Source organism: Diuraphis noxia, unplaced genomic scaffold (genome assembly GCF_037042655.1).
Source record: "Diuraphis noxia isolate RWA-SAM2 unplaced genomic scaffold, SU_Dnox_SAM2 contig0002, whole genome shotgun sequence".
In the NCBI taxonomy this organism is placed as follows: Eukaryota; Metazoa; Arthropoda; class Insecta; order Hemiptera; family Aphididae; genus Diuraphis; species Diuraphis noxia.
Genome location: NW_028301712.1, coordinates 8,658,843 through 8,677,115, shown reverse-complemented (window position 1 = coordinate 8,677,115; position 18,273 = coordinate 8,658,843). Strand labels below are relative to the sequence as shown.

The 18,273-nt window shown below is 27.3% G+C and overlaps 1 pseudogene; it reads left to right on the top strand.

Annotated features, from left to right (window-relative positions):
* The first annotated feature begins 1,274 nt into the window (after positions 1-1,274).
* Positions 1,275-17,808, top strand: LOC107163958 (uncharacterized; annotated as a pseudogene).
* Positions 17,809-18,273: the final 465 nt, after the last annotated feature.

Here is an 18,273-nt window from a genome sequence, read left to right as displayed (position 1 = left end):
TACAAATATACTCTGTAATTATTCATGATAGTTATTGTTTTATTTAAAATAGATAATAATAATAGTAATATGATAATTTATTTAGAAATAAGGAAATCAATATTAGAATTTAAAAAAAAATTGGTTTAATAAACTTAATACTTAAGAATTATTTTTCATGATATTATATTATATAAACACCTATATTATTAAATAATATAAGTTTACATTACATTTTAATGTACCAATATTTAGGTATCGTATAATGGATCATAAATTTGACTACTTAATAATAATTCAAAAACAAATGACTTATCAACATTTTCACTTTTAGCTAAAACAAAAATATGTGAACCAATCGTATACGCGTTATATTAATCAACTGAATTTGAAATGGCTAATGTAAAATGTTTTAAATAAAAATTATAGAACTTATTGTTTTAATAAGTTAATTATTTGTCAATATTTTTCAATATGATTTAAACATTAAATGTTTTAGCGTACTATCTCTTGATAAGATATTATACACATACACACTTACCATAAAAATTAGAGAAGGACGGATATTTGTTTAAGATTAAATAATTATCTGTGTGATATTATATAAAGATACAACACGTATCATACCATGAATTCACAATTCATACGGATATCATAATAATTAAACTGTTAGAATTAAAATTATTATGAATACTTACATGTTACATATACAATAATATATACAATATATCGTATTAAATAAGTAAGTACTAGGACCGAAAATATGTATATGATATTATATTGTAATATGACGTTTAAATAATATCATTTACTGTTGTTTAGCACTTAAGCAGCTCCTAATTTAATTTAATGAATCATAATGATGTTTATTTATGTTTACATATCTCGGTAGTTTTTGATTAAGTCAATATTAAATAGTTAATTATATTATTTTAATGTTTGATAGTCGATATACTATATTCTTAATTAGTTTTAAGACTAATATCGATTAAAAATAGGTTTTAAAAACAAGTTACACGAATATCTAATGTATTAATATACAAATTTTATTTAAATATCAATCAAATAACATATAAATAATCAAAACATTTTTTGATTAGCGATTCAAAAATTTAACAATTTTATCTTTGTACTCAATTATATAAACATATATATATATATATATATATATATATGTATATATTTAACGTTCGTCTATTCATATGTACCAACTGCAGATGTCTATTAATTAAATTCTTATGATTTAGAAAAACCCAAAGACTAGTTTAGTTTATTGTTCAACTTTTCTACTAAAAATGGCAAATAAAAAAACGAAGTGTAAGATATCTTTTATTTTTTTTTCTTGATTGCAAATAATACAAAACTATAACATGTCCGTTCAAAAAAAAAACTTTAGTTGGTAGTTTAGTATCAACTAAGCAATTTCCTGACAATTTTCTACTTGAGACAGCAACTGGCTCTCATCAAATGGAAGGAGCTCGGAATGAAGGTGAGTATTGCTTGGGATTGATTTATGTATCTCCTAAATGCCGAACAACAGTAATATATATACATATATATACATGGTTTATTTCCTGAAATTTACATCAAATGTATTTCGTATATCTAATCATTTTTATTTGGTATAATTTGCTATATAAATAAAATCAGAATTGAAAAACAGTTAAATAATTAAGATAAGAATTTTAAACAAAAAATTAAAAATAACAGAATAAAAAAAATATAGGTAAATTCTAGTTTTAAAAATTAGGTATTTATTTTGCACCTTTGTTATAATATTCTTGTTGATACCTAGTAAAAATGTTAAAGTATAATTTCAAATAAATATGTCTATCATATTATCATTTTTATGTTATTTATACTAAAATATATTAAATTGCAATTGTTATTAACAGTAATTAATCTCATTTTTCTTTCTTTGTTTAAAATCCATACAATTAATTATGAGTACTAATACAATAATAATTATGTTTCCATGTGTAAACATAATATAATTTTAACAAACTTAAGTTTGGATTGAACATCAAACGAGATTTTAAATAATTTCAATATTGATTTTAAAATTGTTTAATCGATTCGATTGTTTAATCTATTTGTACCTAAACATTATTATTATTATTATTTTTTTTTTTTTGCAGTTTAATTTAGAAGATTGTTATCAAACTCAAACTAGTCCAATCAACTTTAAAATTGTATCAACAACTGTCGGGAATAACTAACGCACTATTTGTAGAAGGTTTTTGTAGTAATTCAAAAATTCATAAATCAATCCTACCACAAAATTATTTTTATTTTTTTAAGGAAGTAGTGCTAATGTTATGTTACATCAACTTCTAGTTTTAGTCAGATCATTTCCCATACTGGGAGATAATATTATTCTTAAATATGTAATGCATAGTCCCCACTCCCCAGTATAACAATCGTAGGGGATATAAGATATAATATACCCTAATAACACGTGGATTTATTTTATATCGGCGAGGAACATCGATATCGCTTTTCAAAAACTTTCACATTAAATTAATTTAAATTTAGACTAAAGTTTATTTAATTTATTAATAAAATAGAAAATACTAAAACTTTAAAACTAAATTATCTATTAATAAAAAAATTATAAAATAGGAATAAGAATGGAATCATTAATAAAAATAATTAAAGTTTTTTTAAGTAGTTACATGTATTAACAGGTTTATTTATTGTACAACAATATATTTAGCAAGCATGGTATAACATATTCCAACACTTAAAATAATAATATTGAACTTGATTTGGATTGGATTGAAAATGTAGTCGTGCACTTTTTATTATTCTATAAGATTGCTATTTTTTCTTATATATTCATCATGTCAAAAGAGTCAAATAGTATTACTGATGATTATATCAAATACGTTAATTTTTCCTTCAATTTCTTGTATCCTTGATCAATTATATAGCATATTTCAAAATTAAAATAAGTACCTATGTTTGTTTACTACAAAATTTTACTAGTCAGTGGTAATTAAAACCAAAATATTAAATAAATATTTAACTTTTCCATCACATGTTATATAAATATTATATAATTATTACCTATTATCAATTTAAATTAATTAATTAATATTATTTAAATATTTATCGAAAATTAAAAACTCAATTCATTCAGTTAATTGACAATAGTATCAAATGAAAACCCTAAGATACCTTGCTTTGCAGTATTATAAAACTAATAATACAATATAGCTAAGGAATACAATTAATAAAATTTAGAGTATATTTTTTTGATTCACCAACCTCAATTTAAATTAAAAATAAAAATAATGAAAATGTTTGTTTTCGTATTTCTCAAAAATTAAATATACCTACCATTATAGAGGTAATAATATTAATGCAAATATTTTTAAAGTTTGATTATTAATTATTATTAAATATTAAAACGTTTATGTACGTAAATTATAAACTTACGTAAATGAAGCTGGTAAAAGTGAGTATCTATACATATAAGGTGGGTGAAGAGTAAGGTATACGTACAAAAACAAATACACCGAAACACTCTGTAAAACATAATACTACTATTTACTACATTATACGGTAAACTAAAATTTACTTAATTTAATAAATGTTGTTTAAGTCAAAAATACATCAATTATGTAAGCTATGATAAAATACATACATATACTTCACTTGAGATTCTAAATATTTTTGTTTTGTATTTTGGCGAAATTTTGATTTTTCGTTTAAAACTTGTTTATAGTTCTAAATGGTAGGTAATTGACGTCCATGAACTTGGCCCACCGACATATTAATATCAATCTGAAAATGGTACTAAAATTTTGCGAGTAATTTGCGAGAATTTGCGAGTATAGTTTTAGAATTTGCGAGTCACTTTTACCCATTCCAATGTCGAGTTGGGCCAAATTCATGTAGCCCACCCACTTCACCCGATTTCCACCAAATCGGTGCCAAAAGCTTCGTTTTGATTTGCGAGAATTTGCGAGGGCATTTACCAAATTTGCGAGTGGCTCAAAGCACAGATACGAGCTTTCAAAGTTCTGAAGTTGACCCACCCACTTCACCCGATTTCCACCAAATCGGTGCCAAAAGCTTCGTTTTGATTTGCGAGAATTTGCGAGGGCATTTACCAAATTTGCGAGTGGCTCAAAGCTCAGATACGAGCTTTCAAAGTTCTGAAGTTGACCCACCCACTTCACCCGATTTCCACCAAATCGGTGCCAAAAGCTTCGTTTTGATTTGCGAGAATTTGCGAGGGCATTTACCAAATTTGCGAGTGGCTCAAAGCTCAGATACGAGCTTTCAAAGTTCTGAAGTTGACCCACCCACTTCACCCGATTTCCACCAAATCGGTGCCAAAAGCTTCGTTTTGATTTGCGAGAATTTGCGAGGGCATTTACCAAATTTGCGAGTGGCTCAAAGCTCAGATACGAGCTTTCAAAGTTCTGAAGTTGACCCACCCACTTCACCCGATTTCCACCAAATCGGTGCCAAAAGCTTCGTTTTGATTTGCGAGAATTTGCGAGGGCATTTACCAAATTTGCGAGTGGCTCAAAGCTCAGATACGAGCTTTCAAAGTTCTGGTAAATACGTCAGGTATGAGCTTTCAAGTTCTTAAAGTATTCATATTTAAAATCAAATTCTTATTTACAAATACTTTTTTTTATTTCGTTTAGCTACGTTATGTTTTAAATTGTATTATAGAATTCTGAAATTGATAAAATCAACTCAGTTCTATTGGTTTGTATAATGTATATACAAATTTTGAATGTACTTATTTGAAATTACTTAACTAAATTAACTTTTTTAAATATTATTTCTAATTCAGTATCTGTATAATTCCGTTATTGAATACTTTTTAAAATTATGTTTTTCAAGACTAGGTATTTCTAGGTTCGGTGGCGTTAGTATGGACTATGGAAGAATAACATTTTTGTACATGAGTAACAAGTACCTAAAAATAATTCTTTTTTAAGTGTTAAGTGATGTGTGTCAGTTGTCGTTCTATAAAAATAAAACTCATGGAGGACACCATGAACATGACACCCAAATACCCCTTTGATTACGCCACAGTCTATGTCCACTAAATCTTACTAAAATCTTATTTAGGTATATCTATATTTGGTAATAGGTACTAATTAAGGAATATTCCTTATATATATATAAAAAAAAACGACTTACGAGATTCACAAAATTGTTATGTTTACCTAGTGGCACCTAGTTGTCTTTCACTTAATTATATTTCCAAAAACACAAAATAAATTTATACATATTATATTACATTGTATTATGTCAATGTACACCTATTACATATTATTGTCGTTTATATTATATGCCTTAAAAACGCCTATTTTTAAAAATCCAAAATGACGTGGTCGACAATCGCATTATATGTGTAATTAGATTTAATATGGAAACAGTATAAAAATGTGGAATTGGTCATGTGCTAATGTTGTCATGTGGAATTTTGTGACATTTAGCGTGTAGTACGTGCTTGAGGTAAATGAAAAAATAAATGAAATATAATAAATATGTAGGTACGATTTTAACGTTTTACATAAACAATATTATTATGCCATGTGATAAATAAATCTTGTTCGTCAAATAAATCACATAAGCTGTGGTGTTTCTAATGCTGTTTTCATAAAATTATAGGCGTTGTTGTTTGCTATTTTTAATACTTGCGTACTGGCCGCTGGAGAAAACAATAGATTTGTTATTTTTATCAACATTGTTCAATATACATATTGCTATTTTTATAACGAAAATAATTATTTACATGAGATATCTGTTATTATATTATTAATCATTTGCTTACAGAACGCCGATGTCGTCTGATGTGTAAATTACATCAGAGTTATTGATTTAAGCTTACAATCATTTATATAATAATTTATTTTATTTTAAATAGATAACTTAAATATTGCAATTGCTTTTATTTTAATTTTAAAATGGATAATAAAAAGGTAAGTTATTTATTATTATGGGCCAATTTTATGAGTTTTTAAACGCTCTATTTATTAAAATAGAATTTAAAATATTATATTAGCCACCTATCACCTATGAAACTGAAAAAAATATATGCATAAAAATTAATAAATTATTTTATATTTTAAAAGTTGAAATTTTGTTGTTATTTTACTTTTAAATTAAGTGTTATTTAATTACGATTATATTAGGACATCATACAAATTCTCTAAGGAATTTAATATGGTAGGTATACTTATTTCAGGTTAACAGTATCTCAAATTATAATTTGTTGATCTACTTCCTGGGTCAATATAGGTTTAAGACATGGTATCTCAATACTTTACTTAGAGGTTATAACAATTTAAGATTTAATAATTTTATACAAATATACAATCTAAAGTATTCATGCTTAAATAAAACTTTTTTAGTTAAATTCACATTTGATTATACTAAAAAAAATATTTTTTACAGTACAACAGTATTACATAACAGGTATAATTTTAAATATGAAGTATCATTTATTATGATATATCTTATACTATTATCTTGTATATTATTTTTCACAAGACACTATTATTGTAATCATTTGTACCGAATAATACCAACAAATTTGAATTCGATTTGCAGGATGCTCAAAACTTAAAATAAATGTAAAAATTATTATTTATCGTGGAAGTTTTTTTTTTTTTTTGTGTATATTATTAATATGGTATTGAAAATAATTTTGTCGTGGATATCTGAAGTGAATATTGTTATTAAAAATAATTCAGGTGCAATCGAGCCGAAATTAACGATAGTAATGATATTAAATTTATTTAATAAGATTATAAAAAAAAAGACTATTATTTAGGTATGTGTTAAATTTGAATCCAATGATAGGTATCATTGTGTATGAGAAACGATTCTGAACGAATATTAGTCAGCCTAGGTTGTATTTTCCAGTGGGTGGTAAAAAAAGTGGTTTATGTTTTCCTGATTTGAATACCCTAAAATTAAATCATGTACAGAAAATGCCATTAAATCGTAAAATTTTACTAAAATGTTTGAATTTGTTTCAAAATAGAATATATGACAATATTTAAATATAATATATCCTAGACTGACAAATCATCTCCGTTCAGAATCGTTTTTCGTATACAATGATATACCTATCATTGCATTCAAATTTAACCTACCCTAGTCCGAGGTCCACCCCCAGTGGCGTAGCTATCATCGGGCAAAGCAGGGCAGTGCCCTGAGGCCCCTAGAGCTTAGGGGCCCTCAAAGCTCTTGGTAAGTTTTAAAAATACATCCAAAAAATAATTGAAATAAAATTGAAAAAAAGGTGGGTAAGTGGATGTCGCTCTGCTGTACAGTAGGTGGGCAAGTGGGTCACTGTTTAATGGATGGTATTAAATTTGAATTCAATGATATACAATCATTGTATTCGAAAAACGATTCTGAGCTGGGACAGTTTGTCATATGGATATTTTATATTCTATTTAAATTGTTATAACTTATTATAAATACGGTAGCCGGTAAGTTGAATTAATATTATTATAAAATTACAACAAAATAACTAAAATCGTTTTTCTCGGTTATTTTATATATAATTTCGTCCAAATAGGAACATAAAATAACTATAGAAAAAAACTGTACGTTTATATTTTTAAGATTTTTTGGTTAACAGAATAACCTACTTCCGTGGTACCTTAATATTAATTTTCAATCCTTAGCTATGAAAGTTAAAAATTTTATCAATTTTTAACTACAAAATAATTTTTAAATTTTAAATTTGATAAAAATTTGTGGATTTAGGATTAGGGTCCATAGGACCAAACCTATGGAAAACTGGTAAAATTTTCAAGTATCTACGATTTATACTTTTGAATAAAAACAAATATTGAAATCATTTGAGGATAAATCGTTATCGTTATCGATTTCATAAAAATTTAAAATTTAGACGCTCATAATATTTTTTCCTGTAACGACTCTGAGTTTTCTCTATAACTATTTAAAGGAAAAACTTATGGAAAACGTAGTGTTGAATTTTTTAACCTTAGATATAAATACAAAATTTTTTTATAAATTTTCAACTACAAAATTACTTACAAATTTTTGTAATTTTGACATATTTCGTAAAAATTTGTACTTTAAACGCTTATAAAAAAATTGTTTTTGACTACAATAATAAGAACGATTTATAAAAAATCTTATATTAAATTATAAAGTAATTTTGGGCACCCAACATTTTTTTATCAACACTTCAAAATAAAATACTTAGCAAAATCGAAAATTTAAGTCGTCTATAAATATATTATTATATTTTTATTTTTCAAAATATTTTGAAAGTTGTGTAGAAAACTTCTCAAAATTACCAACTTTCTTTTCTATCAGACATAAAGAAAAACACATAATTGTAAAATCATTATGGCCATCCCTCCGCTCATAATCTAAAATTGTTTTTGTTAAATGTTGTAATTTTTCAGTAGTTCAATCTAACATTAAATAGTTATATGCTATTATGTATATTATAATAGAAGAATAAACTCGTTTTTGTTTTTTTGATTTAACTCAAAAATGATTAACCTTACTTACAATATTCACCAAATGGTTATACTAGCATTTTCTATATATGATTAGGTTTTAAAAATATTTGGACTCTTTTAGAGGTATTCATAGATATTATGTTACTTTTTTGGTTTTTAGTTAGTTTTTTTTAAAAATTATTATCAATCAAACTATTATACTGGCATACATTCAGTTTATTCTCAAATTAATAATTTAATGTAAATTTCAATTATATTTAATACATAATACTGAGAATAAATATTTTGATTATAACATTTTTCATAAATATCTTTGTGATTTACAAATAAATAAAATACGAATTTAAATTAATATTTTCAATAATTTTTTTGCTAGCATAAAGCTGGAAGAAAACCTCGTATCCCGTCAGAGTTGGTTTTCGAAACATTGAGCAATGTAGCTATGGCCTTGTTTGATTTAGATGGACATCTTATTCCATACTCACATCCTTTATGGAGTGAGTTAAGCAATAAGTTGGATAAAGAAATTACAGCTCATACCCTATATTCGTGTGTTCAGCAAGATCGTCATGAATTGCAGACGAAACTTAGAGAAATTGTAAAGAAGCCTCTTGTTGAGTTCAAAGCTATTATATCAGATGAAAATGATAATTCAAATGATAATAAATATTCAACAGATTCTGATGATGAAAAAAATGATTTATACGATAGCAAAAATTTCTATAGTTTTGATATTCCATATCGAGACTATATCAAAATTAGCCCAATAGATGTTTCATACGGAAAAAAAAAGTTCAAAAAAATGTACACAGTTTTAAAACAGGGAGTATGGACCAACATTATAAATGACTGGTTCATAAAAAGTTGTAATATTTTCTGTAATATTATTTATAAAAGATGTCGGGTAGCAAATGATGTCAGTAAGGCAAAACATTTCATAGACTTTTCAGGAAAATGTAAAGATTGTTTGGCAGTAGTAGTTGGCTGGGCAGAAAAAAGGCCTAATGAAGGTATGCCATTAGTGGTAAAAATAATGATGGAAGGTATGGATATACTGTATGAACATACTTCAAAAAGGCCTCTTAACGGAGCAAAACGTCATGAAGTAGGTATGCAGCTGTCTCATGAGTGTGCCAGTAATTGGAGGCGACATGCGGTAACATCGATGACTTTTGGCGAAAAAATACCACCTAATATATACAAAAATACAGTATTGTGGAAATGCAAGCAATCGGAAAAAGACAAAATACTAGGGATAACTGAAAAGTGTCCGATAATGTCACTAGTAGAGTTAAGTCTAACACAATATGCCGGTTCAATTCATCAAGTTTGTGCTAAGCCTTTCATCGTAAATTACTGGACACCATGTCAGTTAGTTGTATACAAAACCATGAGCAAAACTTATGTCCGCTTATCGATTGACGCGACTGGAAGTATCGTGAAGAAAATTAAACGTACTCAAGAAGGCATACTATCCAGCCATATTTTTTTGTATGAAGCTGTCGTTTCTTCTAATGTATATCAAACCTCGGTATCACAAATGCTAAGCGAAAAACAAGATACATTTACTATATTTTCTTGGTTGATGCTGTGGATGAAGGATGGTGTACCTGCACCTCAAGAAACAGTATGTGATTTTTCGATGGCACTTTTAGGTGCTATTACCAGAGCGTTTTGTGGAGGTATGACAATAAGGACCTACATAGAATCATGCTTGGAAATTTTAACGGAGAAAAAGGTATCAAATAAACAGCTTACATGTTTTGTAAGAATAGACATTGCTCATCTTATCAAAATAGTATGCCGGTGGAAATGTTGGAAGGGTACTAAGACATATCATCTCAAGGAATTTTTTGTCAGGTATTTAAATTTTAGAAATATGTAGATACATCTAATTATCTAATAATTAATGATCGTTAATTTTTTTTTAAATGTTTTATACTAAATGAAGCATTAATATTATATTATATTAATATATAATATTATTATATTATTGTCAGATTTCAAATAAAAACGAATAACGTTAGTTTTACTCTAATATACAATTATTTTTCATATATTTTTTTATGTTAAATATACATTTCTAGTAAAAGAATTTATTCGATCAAATCATATATTATATCTTATTTTCAGTAGACAAATTGGAACTGTAGGTACTTTAGACGGGTTATTTTTCGAGTTTCAAAGTTTTTTAATTCAAACACATATTATGTCGAAAAATAAAAAAAAAAACACTGCACAGATATCATTATTACTATACACAATATTAATTGTTCAATCTTCAGTCATAACTTGCATTTACATAATTATATTGTAGGATTGTTATTTACACACGTTCTTCATTTTAGTATAATACAAACATACATTTATTCGTTTTAATATATAAAATTATTAACTAATTACAGGTGCACGGTTTTACTGGTTCATTGTGAATGTTTGAACAAATTTAAAAACATTTTAATTGATATATTAACAGTTTGTATGAATGAGTATGATGGAAAAATGAAAGATTCGTTAGAAACAAATACCCCGGCTGAAGATTCTCGAATTCGATTAATGAGTTTAATTAAAGGTAAATACATTTCTTGTACATAATATTGCGATAGGAACTGACGAAATTAATCAAATTTTAACGGTAAGATAAATTTACATACATTTAACTAGTATCGTTCATTGCTAAAAAAATTGAATAATCCATTTTAATTATGAGTGTATAAGAACTAGAACATAACAAATAATAATAATAAGGTGTAAAAGAATCGTGGAAAGTTGATTAGTTATTTTTAGCTGTACCATAACACAACTGTCTGATTATTTAGTGCATTTTATCAATCGTGAAAAATAGGGCATATAAATTGTAAAAAAATATTTACACGTAAACTTCTAAATTGTCAGTAAATTTCTGAATTGTACCTATTTACAAAATAACATAAATACGAAAATAAAGACAAAACACTGCAGTAGGGTACTTTAATGTGTTAAATTTGAATTCAATAAATCATAGTACAAGAAGAAATCATCTGAATGAAGACGGTCAGTTATCTATATTTTATAATATATCAATTTTAGTCATTAATATTTTGAAAAAACATTATTATGTATTATTATGTAATAATAAATAAAATTGGGAAAAGTTTCAAAAATTTTTTTAAAAATCTAATATTTTAAATGCCTATAAATAATTTAAAAAAAATCTAAATATTTTTAAAATTAAATTATGTTTTAAAAAAAAATGTCAATTTAAACAACGTTAAAGCTTGTAGCACCCCAATAATTGAACTCAAGTTTCGCAACAATTTTTAACAAATGTTTTGTATAGGTCATTCACCATCAAACACAATAGAAGTTTCTAGAGAAGAAACTGTAGATTTGGACGATAACGTTAATTGTTATGGTGAGTATGATGTCGACGAAGAAGAAGGAGGCTCATCTTGTTTGGACAAGTTTTTTCAAGCAATTGAATTCGAAATTAGAATTAATTCTTCAGTAGAAGGCGATCGTTTAAATGCTTATTACGTGCCCGATATTCAAGTGCCATTAATGAGAATTTGTAAAAAATTTCCCATGTGGACAAATGTAATGGTAGAGTTTTTCAAGTCTCCGTATCTCACGGCTACCTCTGCTGCTGTAGAAGGTGAATTTTCGCAGTTAAAAAATTCTATATTAAAACACGAATCTCGACTATTATCAGTAGATCGATTTGTTGTCACACATTTACGTAGTATAGAAAATACGATGAAAATTGCGAGAAGTGAACAACTGTTTCCTTCAAATAAATCTCATATTGACAGTGACTCGGAAGAGAATAATCGTTATCCGGTCAGCTACATTTCGTATGAGCCACCTAGCCATGACAAAGAAGAAGAATTAGAAAGATCCACTGAAGCTAATCATATTCTTAACAGCGAAACTATTTCTAGTCCTGAAAATGTTTTATCTATAAATTACTCATCTACAAGTAGTGATGATTCATTAAATAAAGAAGAAAGTTGGAGAGGTTTAAAGAATATAAGAACCGGGCCATTTAAAAAATCAGAAAAGCGAGTGAGAACTTTTAAAAAATCACTAACATTAGATAAAGGCATTCCAGGAGAACATGCAACAACAAATTCTAAAAAAAGAAGAACTAAATATTTAGAAGAATGCCCAGAAATCGAACGAATTTTAAGTAAAACATCTACAAGATCGTCAAAAACTGTACTTTTACGAAATGGAAATCTGACAACTCCATGCAGTCTGAACAAAAAAAAATATATCATCAGCAACACGTGTGCATTTGATTCGTTGGTGTTTGGAATCGCAATGGCTTATACAGACTTTCCTTCATATCATTCGTATATAAATTCAAAAAACATTGAATTTTTAAACTTTATCGTTGAAATTGCTAATCATGGATCTTCAGCAAAAATGTATAATAGTAGATTGAAATTACTTAACACTATATTTACCTCGGATAGTTGTGTTGATAATGTTTATTTAATCAATGCAGAGTGTAATGTAAGCTTAATTATTAATGGTCTGTTGAAGGAAGTGCCAAGCTGTATTGAAGATATAAGTTGCAGTAATCAAAAATGCCGAAATCATAAGAAAAACCGAACATCGCCAACAATATTGATGAATCCAACAGATGGTGTTCGTCTTATTGCTGAAGGTATATCTATATTACCTCAAGTGATAGAAAAATATGTAAAAAGTGGATCCGAAATATGTATGTTGCCTAATAATTCATTGCCTTGTGGTGGACAAAAAAATATAGAACGAAAACTTCAAGAGCATATATTTATTGAACTCGATTCATTGGTCTTCCAAGCGGATAATATTTTATCCTGTCAATTAACAGAGATACCCCAGGAACTCAGTGTAGACAATAAACAGTAAGCATACTAAATTAATAATTAAACACTTATACTATATGATTAATTTTAAAACACAATGTATTTGGATTTTATTATAGGTTTATATTAGTTGCTGCAATAGCGTACAGTAGCAATCATTATATGACATTTGTAAAAAGAGCAAACAATATTTGGGAATTACACAATGATCTGGAAAAACAAACTAAACGTGTATACCAACAAAAAATAACTCCTCATATTTTAATGTACATACAGGAGTAAGATTATAATTTGTATAAGTTTGTTATTGTATAAATTTATTTAAAAATCTAAAAATGTTAAGGATAACCTATTATTATGCGATTAAGTGCTAATTAATTACGCATTACTGAATTTATACTTCATTTTTATTAACAAGGATAAGTTTTCTTTTTTTTTTTTGTAGTAATTATTTCATAGGAATCTGTTTATTTTTTAATATTTGAATAATGTTTATTTTTTCTGAACATATGTTATGTAAGTGTAATTATTCAATGTCTTCATACGACGTATTATAATATCAATAAAAATCATTGCATTGTGTGAGCCAACTTAAGAATTCGAATGGTGTATTTTAGTTTTAGCTTAAAGTAACGAATTTGGATTAACTGCTAATGAATAAAACAACTGATGATGAATAGACTTAGTAATTGGTACAAATTTCCAATTCAGTAAAAATATAATATAAACGACAATAATATGTAATAGGTGTACATTGACATAATACAATGTAATATAATATGTATAAATTTATTTTGTGTTTTTGGAAATATAATTAAGTGAAAGACAACTAGGTGCCACTAGGTAAACATAACAATTTTGTGAATCTCGTAAGTCGTTTTTTTTTATATATATATAAGGAATATTCCTTAATTAGTACCTATTACCAAATATAGATATACCTAAATAAGATTTTAGTAAGATTTAGTGGACATAGACTGTGGCGTAATCAAAGGGGTATTTGGGTGTCATGTTCATGGTGTCCTCCATGAGTTTTATTTTTATAGAACGACAACTGACACACATCACTTAACACTTAAAAAAGAATTATTTTTAGGTACTTGTTACTCATGTACAAAAATGTTATTCTTCCATAGTCCATACTAACGCCACCGAACCTAGAAATACCTAGTCTTGAAAAACATAATTTTAAAAAGTATTCAATAACGGAATTATACAGATACTGAATTAGAAATAATATTTAAAAAAGTTAATTTAGTTAAGTAATTTCAAATAAGTACATTCAAAATTTGTATATACATTATACAAACCAATAGAACTGAGTTGATTTTATCAATTTCAGAATTCTATAATACAATTTAAAACATAACGTAGCTAAACGAAATAAAAAAAAGTATTTGTAAATAAGAATTTGATTTTAAATATGAATACTTTAAGAACTTGAAAGCTCATACCTGACGTATTTACCAGAACTTTGAAAGCTCGTATCTGAGCTTTGAGCCACTCGCAAATTTGGTAAATGCCCTCGCAAATTCTCGCAAATCAAAACGAAGCTTTTGGCACCGATTTGGTGGAAATCGGGTGAAGTGGGTGGGTCAACTTCAGAACTTTGAAAGCTCGTATCTGAGCTTTGAGCCACTCGCAAATTTGGTAAATGCCCTCGCAAATTCTCGCAAATCAAAACGAAGCTTTTGGCACCGATTTGGTGGAAATCGGGTGAAGTGGGTGGGTCAACTTCAGAACTTTGAAAGCTCGTATCTGAGCTTTGAGCCACTCGCAAATTTGGTAAATGCCCTCGCAAATTCTCGCAAATCAAAACGAAGCTTTTGGCACCGATTTGGTGGAAATCGGGTGAAGTGGGTGGGTCAACTTCAGAACTTTGAAAGCTCGTATCTGAGCTTTGAGCCACTCGCAAATTTGGTAAATGCCCTCGCAAATTCTCGCAAATCAAAACGAAGCTTTTGGCACCGATTTGGTGGAAATCGGGTGAAGTGGGTGGGTCAACTTCAGAACTTTGAAAGCTCGTATCTGAGCTTTGAGCCACTCGCAAATTTGGTAAATGCCCTCGCAAATTCTCGCAAATCAAAACGAAGCTTTTGGCACCGATTTGGTGGAAATCGGGTGAAGTGGGTGGGTCAACTTCAGAACTTTGAAAGCTCGTATCTGAGCTTTGAGCCACTCGCAAATTTGGTAAATGCCCTCGCAAATTCTCGCAAATCAAAACGAAGCTTTTGGCACCGATTTGGTGGAAATCGGGTGAAGTGGGTGGGTCAACTTCAGAACTTTGAAAGCTCGTATCTGTGCTTTGAGCCACTCGCAAATTTGGTAAATGCCCTCGCAAATTCTCGCAAATCAAAACGAAGCTTTTGGCACCGATTTGGTGGAAATCGGGTGAAGTGGGTGGGCTACATGAATTTGGCCCAACTCGACATTGGAATGGGTAAAAGTGACTCGCAAATTCTAAAACTATACTCGCAAATTCTCGCAAATTACTCGCAAAATTTTAGTACCATTTTCAGATTGATATTAATATGTCGGTGGGCCAAGTTCATGGACGTAGGTAATTGATAAATTATGTTTTTGATTTATTCAACAGTTTCATATTTTTTTTTACTGAAATTATTCTGAATACATTATAAATTAAAATCTAATATTATTTAACAGATAAAACTGTTAATTAAAAGTATAATATGCATTTTAAATAATGTTTTATCCTTTTTCCGTCAAGTTTAGCACTAGTATTTTGTGTAGTGGAATCCATTAATTCTTTTTTATTTCGTATTATAAATATTATTTATAAAAGTTCACTAATATATTTTTACTCTCAGATAAGTCAGAATCAATCTGGGACCATTATTTTCATTCCAATGAAGCAAACAAGTCGTTCAGATACTCCTTATATACTTACCAACGTCAGTAATCGAAAAATACATACAGAAGGGCGTCAAACCTATATTAGCTGATATATTAATAAGATAATGGGAGTGTACGAATTTCCATAAACTGCAATTAACGATGGTACACGTTTTAATTTCAACGGTGACATAGCTGCTGATACTTACCACAAAACAGATATTGATGACGAACTTCTTAAAGATTTGGCGGGTGTCTGTTTCCGACAATAATTTAATAAGTCCAATTTTCAATAGTAGGTACTAATTTTATATAATTTATCGATTTTCCATAAATCTAACTAGAATTATTCCAATAGTTCATGGCCATTTACCACGGAAAAATGGAAAAGCATATTATAATAATCTAATTGACAAATTACTGTGTAATTACTATAAATTGTGTAAATGTTTATCGAACAATAGAAAATACATTTTAAAAGTACTCACGCATAATGCATGATCACACAATTTTCGTTTCAATAAATAACAACAATTATGATAATAATTTCTGTTTAATTTGTATTATAGGACAAATAAGTATATCCATAGATGGAGTTTGGTTCTACCCAAAAGATCCAAATAATCCAGAACATCAAATTGCTGCTGAATTCGTACGAATATCAACAATAGTCAATAATTATTCGTTAAAATATTATTCATAACACATTGTAATAATCTTACATTATACAGATTAATTTTTTAGTTTGGTTTGATAGCACATGTGTTATAGGGTCATCTTATTGTATTATTTTCAACTATTAGAGCAATATAAAAGTGAAACCGTTAACCAGTGAAAGAAATTGTCAGTAAACCTAATTTTAAAAGAAGAGATCGAGGAGAATATAATATGGAATTTAATAATACCACAGAAAATAAAGTAAAATTATTACAATTTTTCCATTCCTATAATTAATCAATTATATAACTCGTTGAAACTCTCAATTAATATGATTCAATGTTTATGAAAGATTTTTAAATTTCTTAAGATTGATCAATGAAAAAATTAATAAGTAATTCAAAATTATCCATCGGAAAAATTGGGTTTCTAGAAGAAGATGGAATTGATGAAAGTGTAAAAAAGTAGCTTACCATACTGTAAGTTTTATAATATGCATTTAATATAATTCGTATTTTTACAATTTCTGATAAGTAAACTTGATAATATTAAGATTTTTTTTTTGATTTACGTCCACAAACATCACGTAGATAGTTTATCAAAGTCAAGATTATAATTTATAAACTGACAGTGTGATAGAATTTTTATTTTTTTTTTCGAGTATTTTAAACAAACTACTATTGAAGCACTAGATGAAAACATAAATGTTTTTGGATATTGTTTCTGGTCGTTTTTAGATACTCTCAAATTCGCATTTGATTATTGGTAGTTATTTCATTTTAATAAACAATGCTTTTTTAGAGTTTTTAAATTGAGACATAAATAGCTATACAGACTTACTATGGAAGATATTTAAATGTACAATGTTATGTTATAGGAAGAAGTTTGGAATTTATGCGGTAGACTTTAATGACGAATCAAGACCACGATCAAAGAAAAATAGTTTACCATTTTTTCAACAGTTGTTCAGAACAAAGAAATCACAAATAAAAAATTGAAATATCAAAATAATATTAAAACAAAATACTTGTATTTTTTTATTTTAATAATTTTTAACTGCAAAATTAAAAGTGATGCTTTAATTTTAATTAAATAAAGAACAAAAATGAATTAGACATTTTTTTTATTATCTTTGATGATATTTAAAGCAGATTTCTTGTTCAGAAATAAGTTTTCTTCATTTACTCTTTATACATATTTTAGGAAATAATTAATGTAATATCATAAAAGAAATTTTTTTTAAAAGAAATATAAGTTTATATTTATCACGATCGAGATATATAGTGAACGATTGTGATCACCCTCAGATTATCTTGACGTCTTATATGGGACTAGAAATGAAAATTAGACTGTGCTAATTGAACGATTTTTAAATTATAAGAATTTAGTTTTTAATCTTTAATCACTACGTTCTGCCAAATCCAAATAAATGATTGGAAAGCAATAAATATTTTTTTAACTCC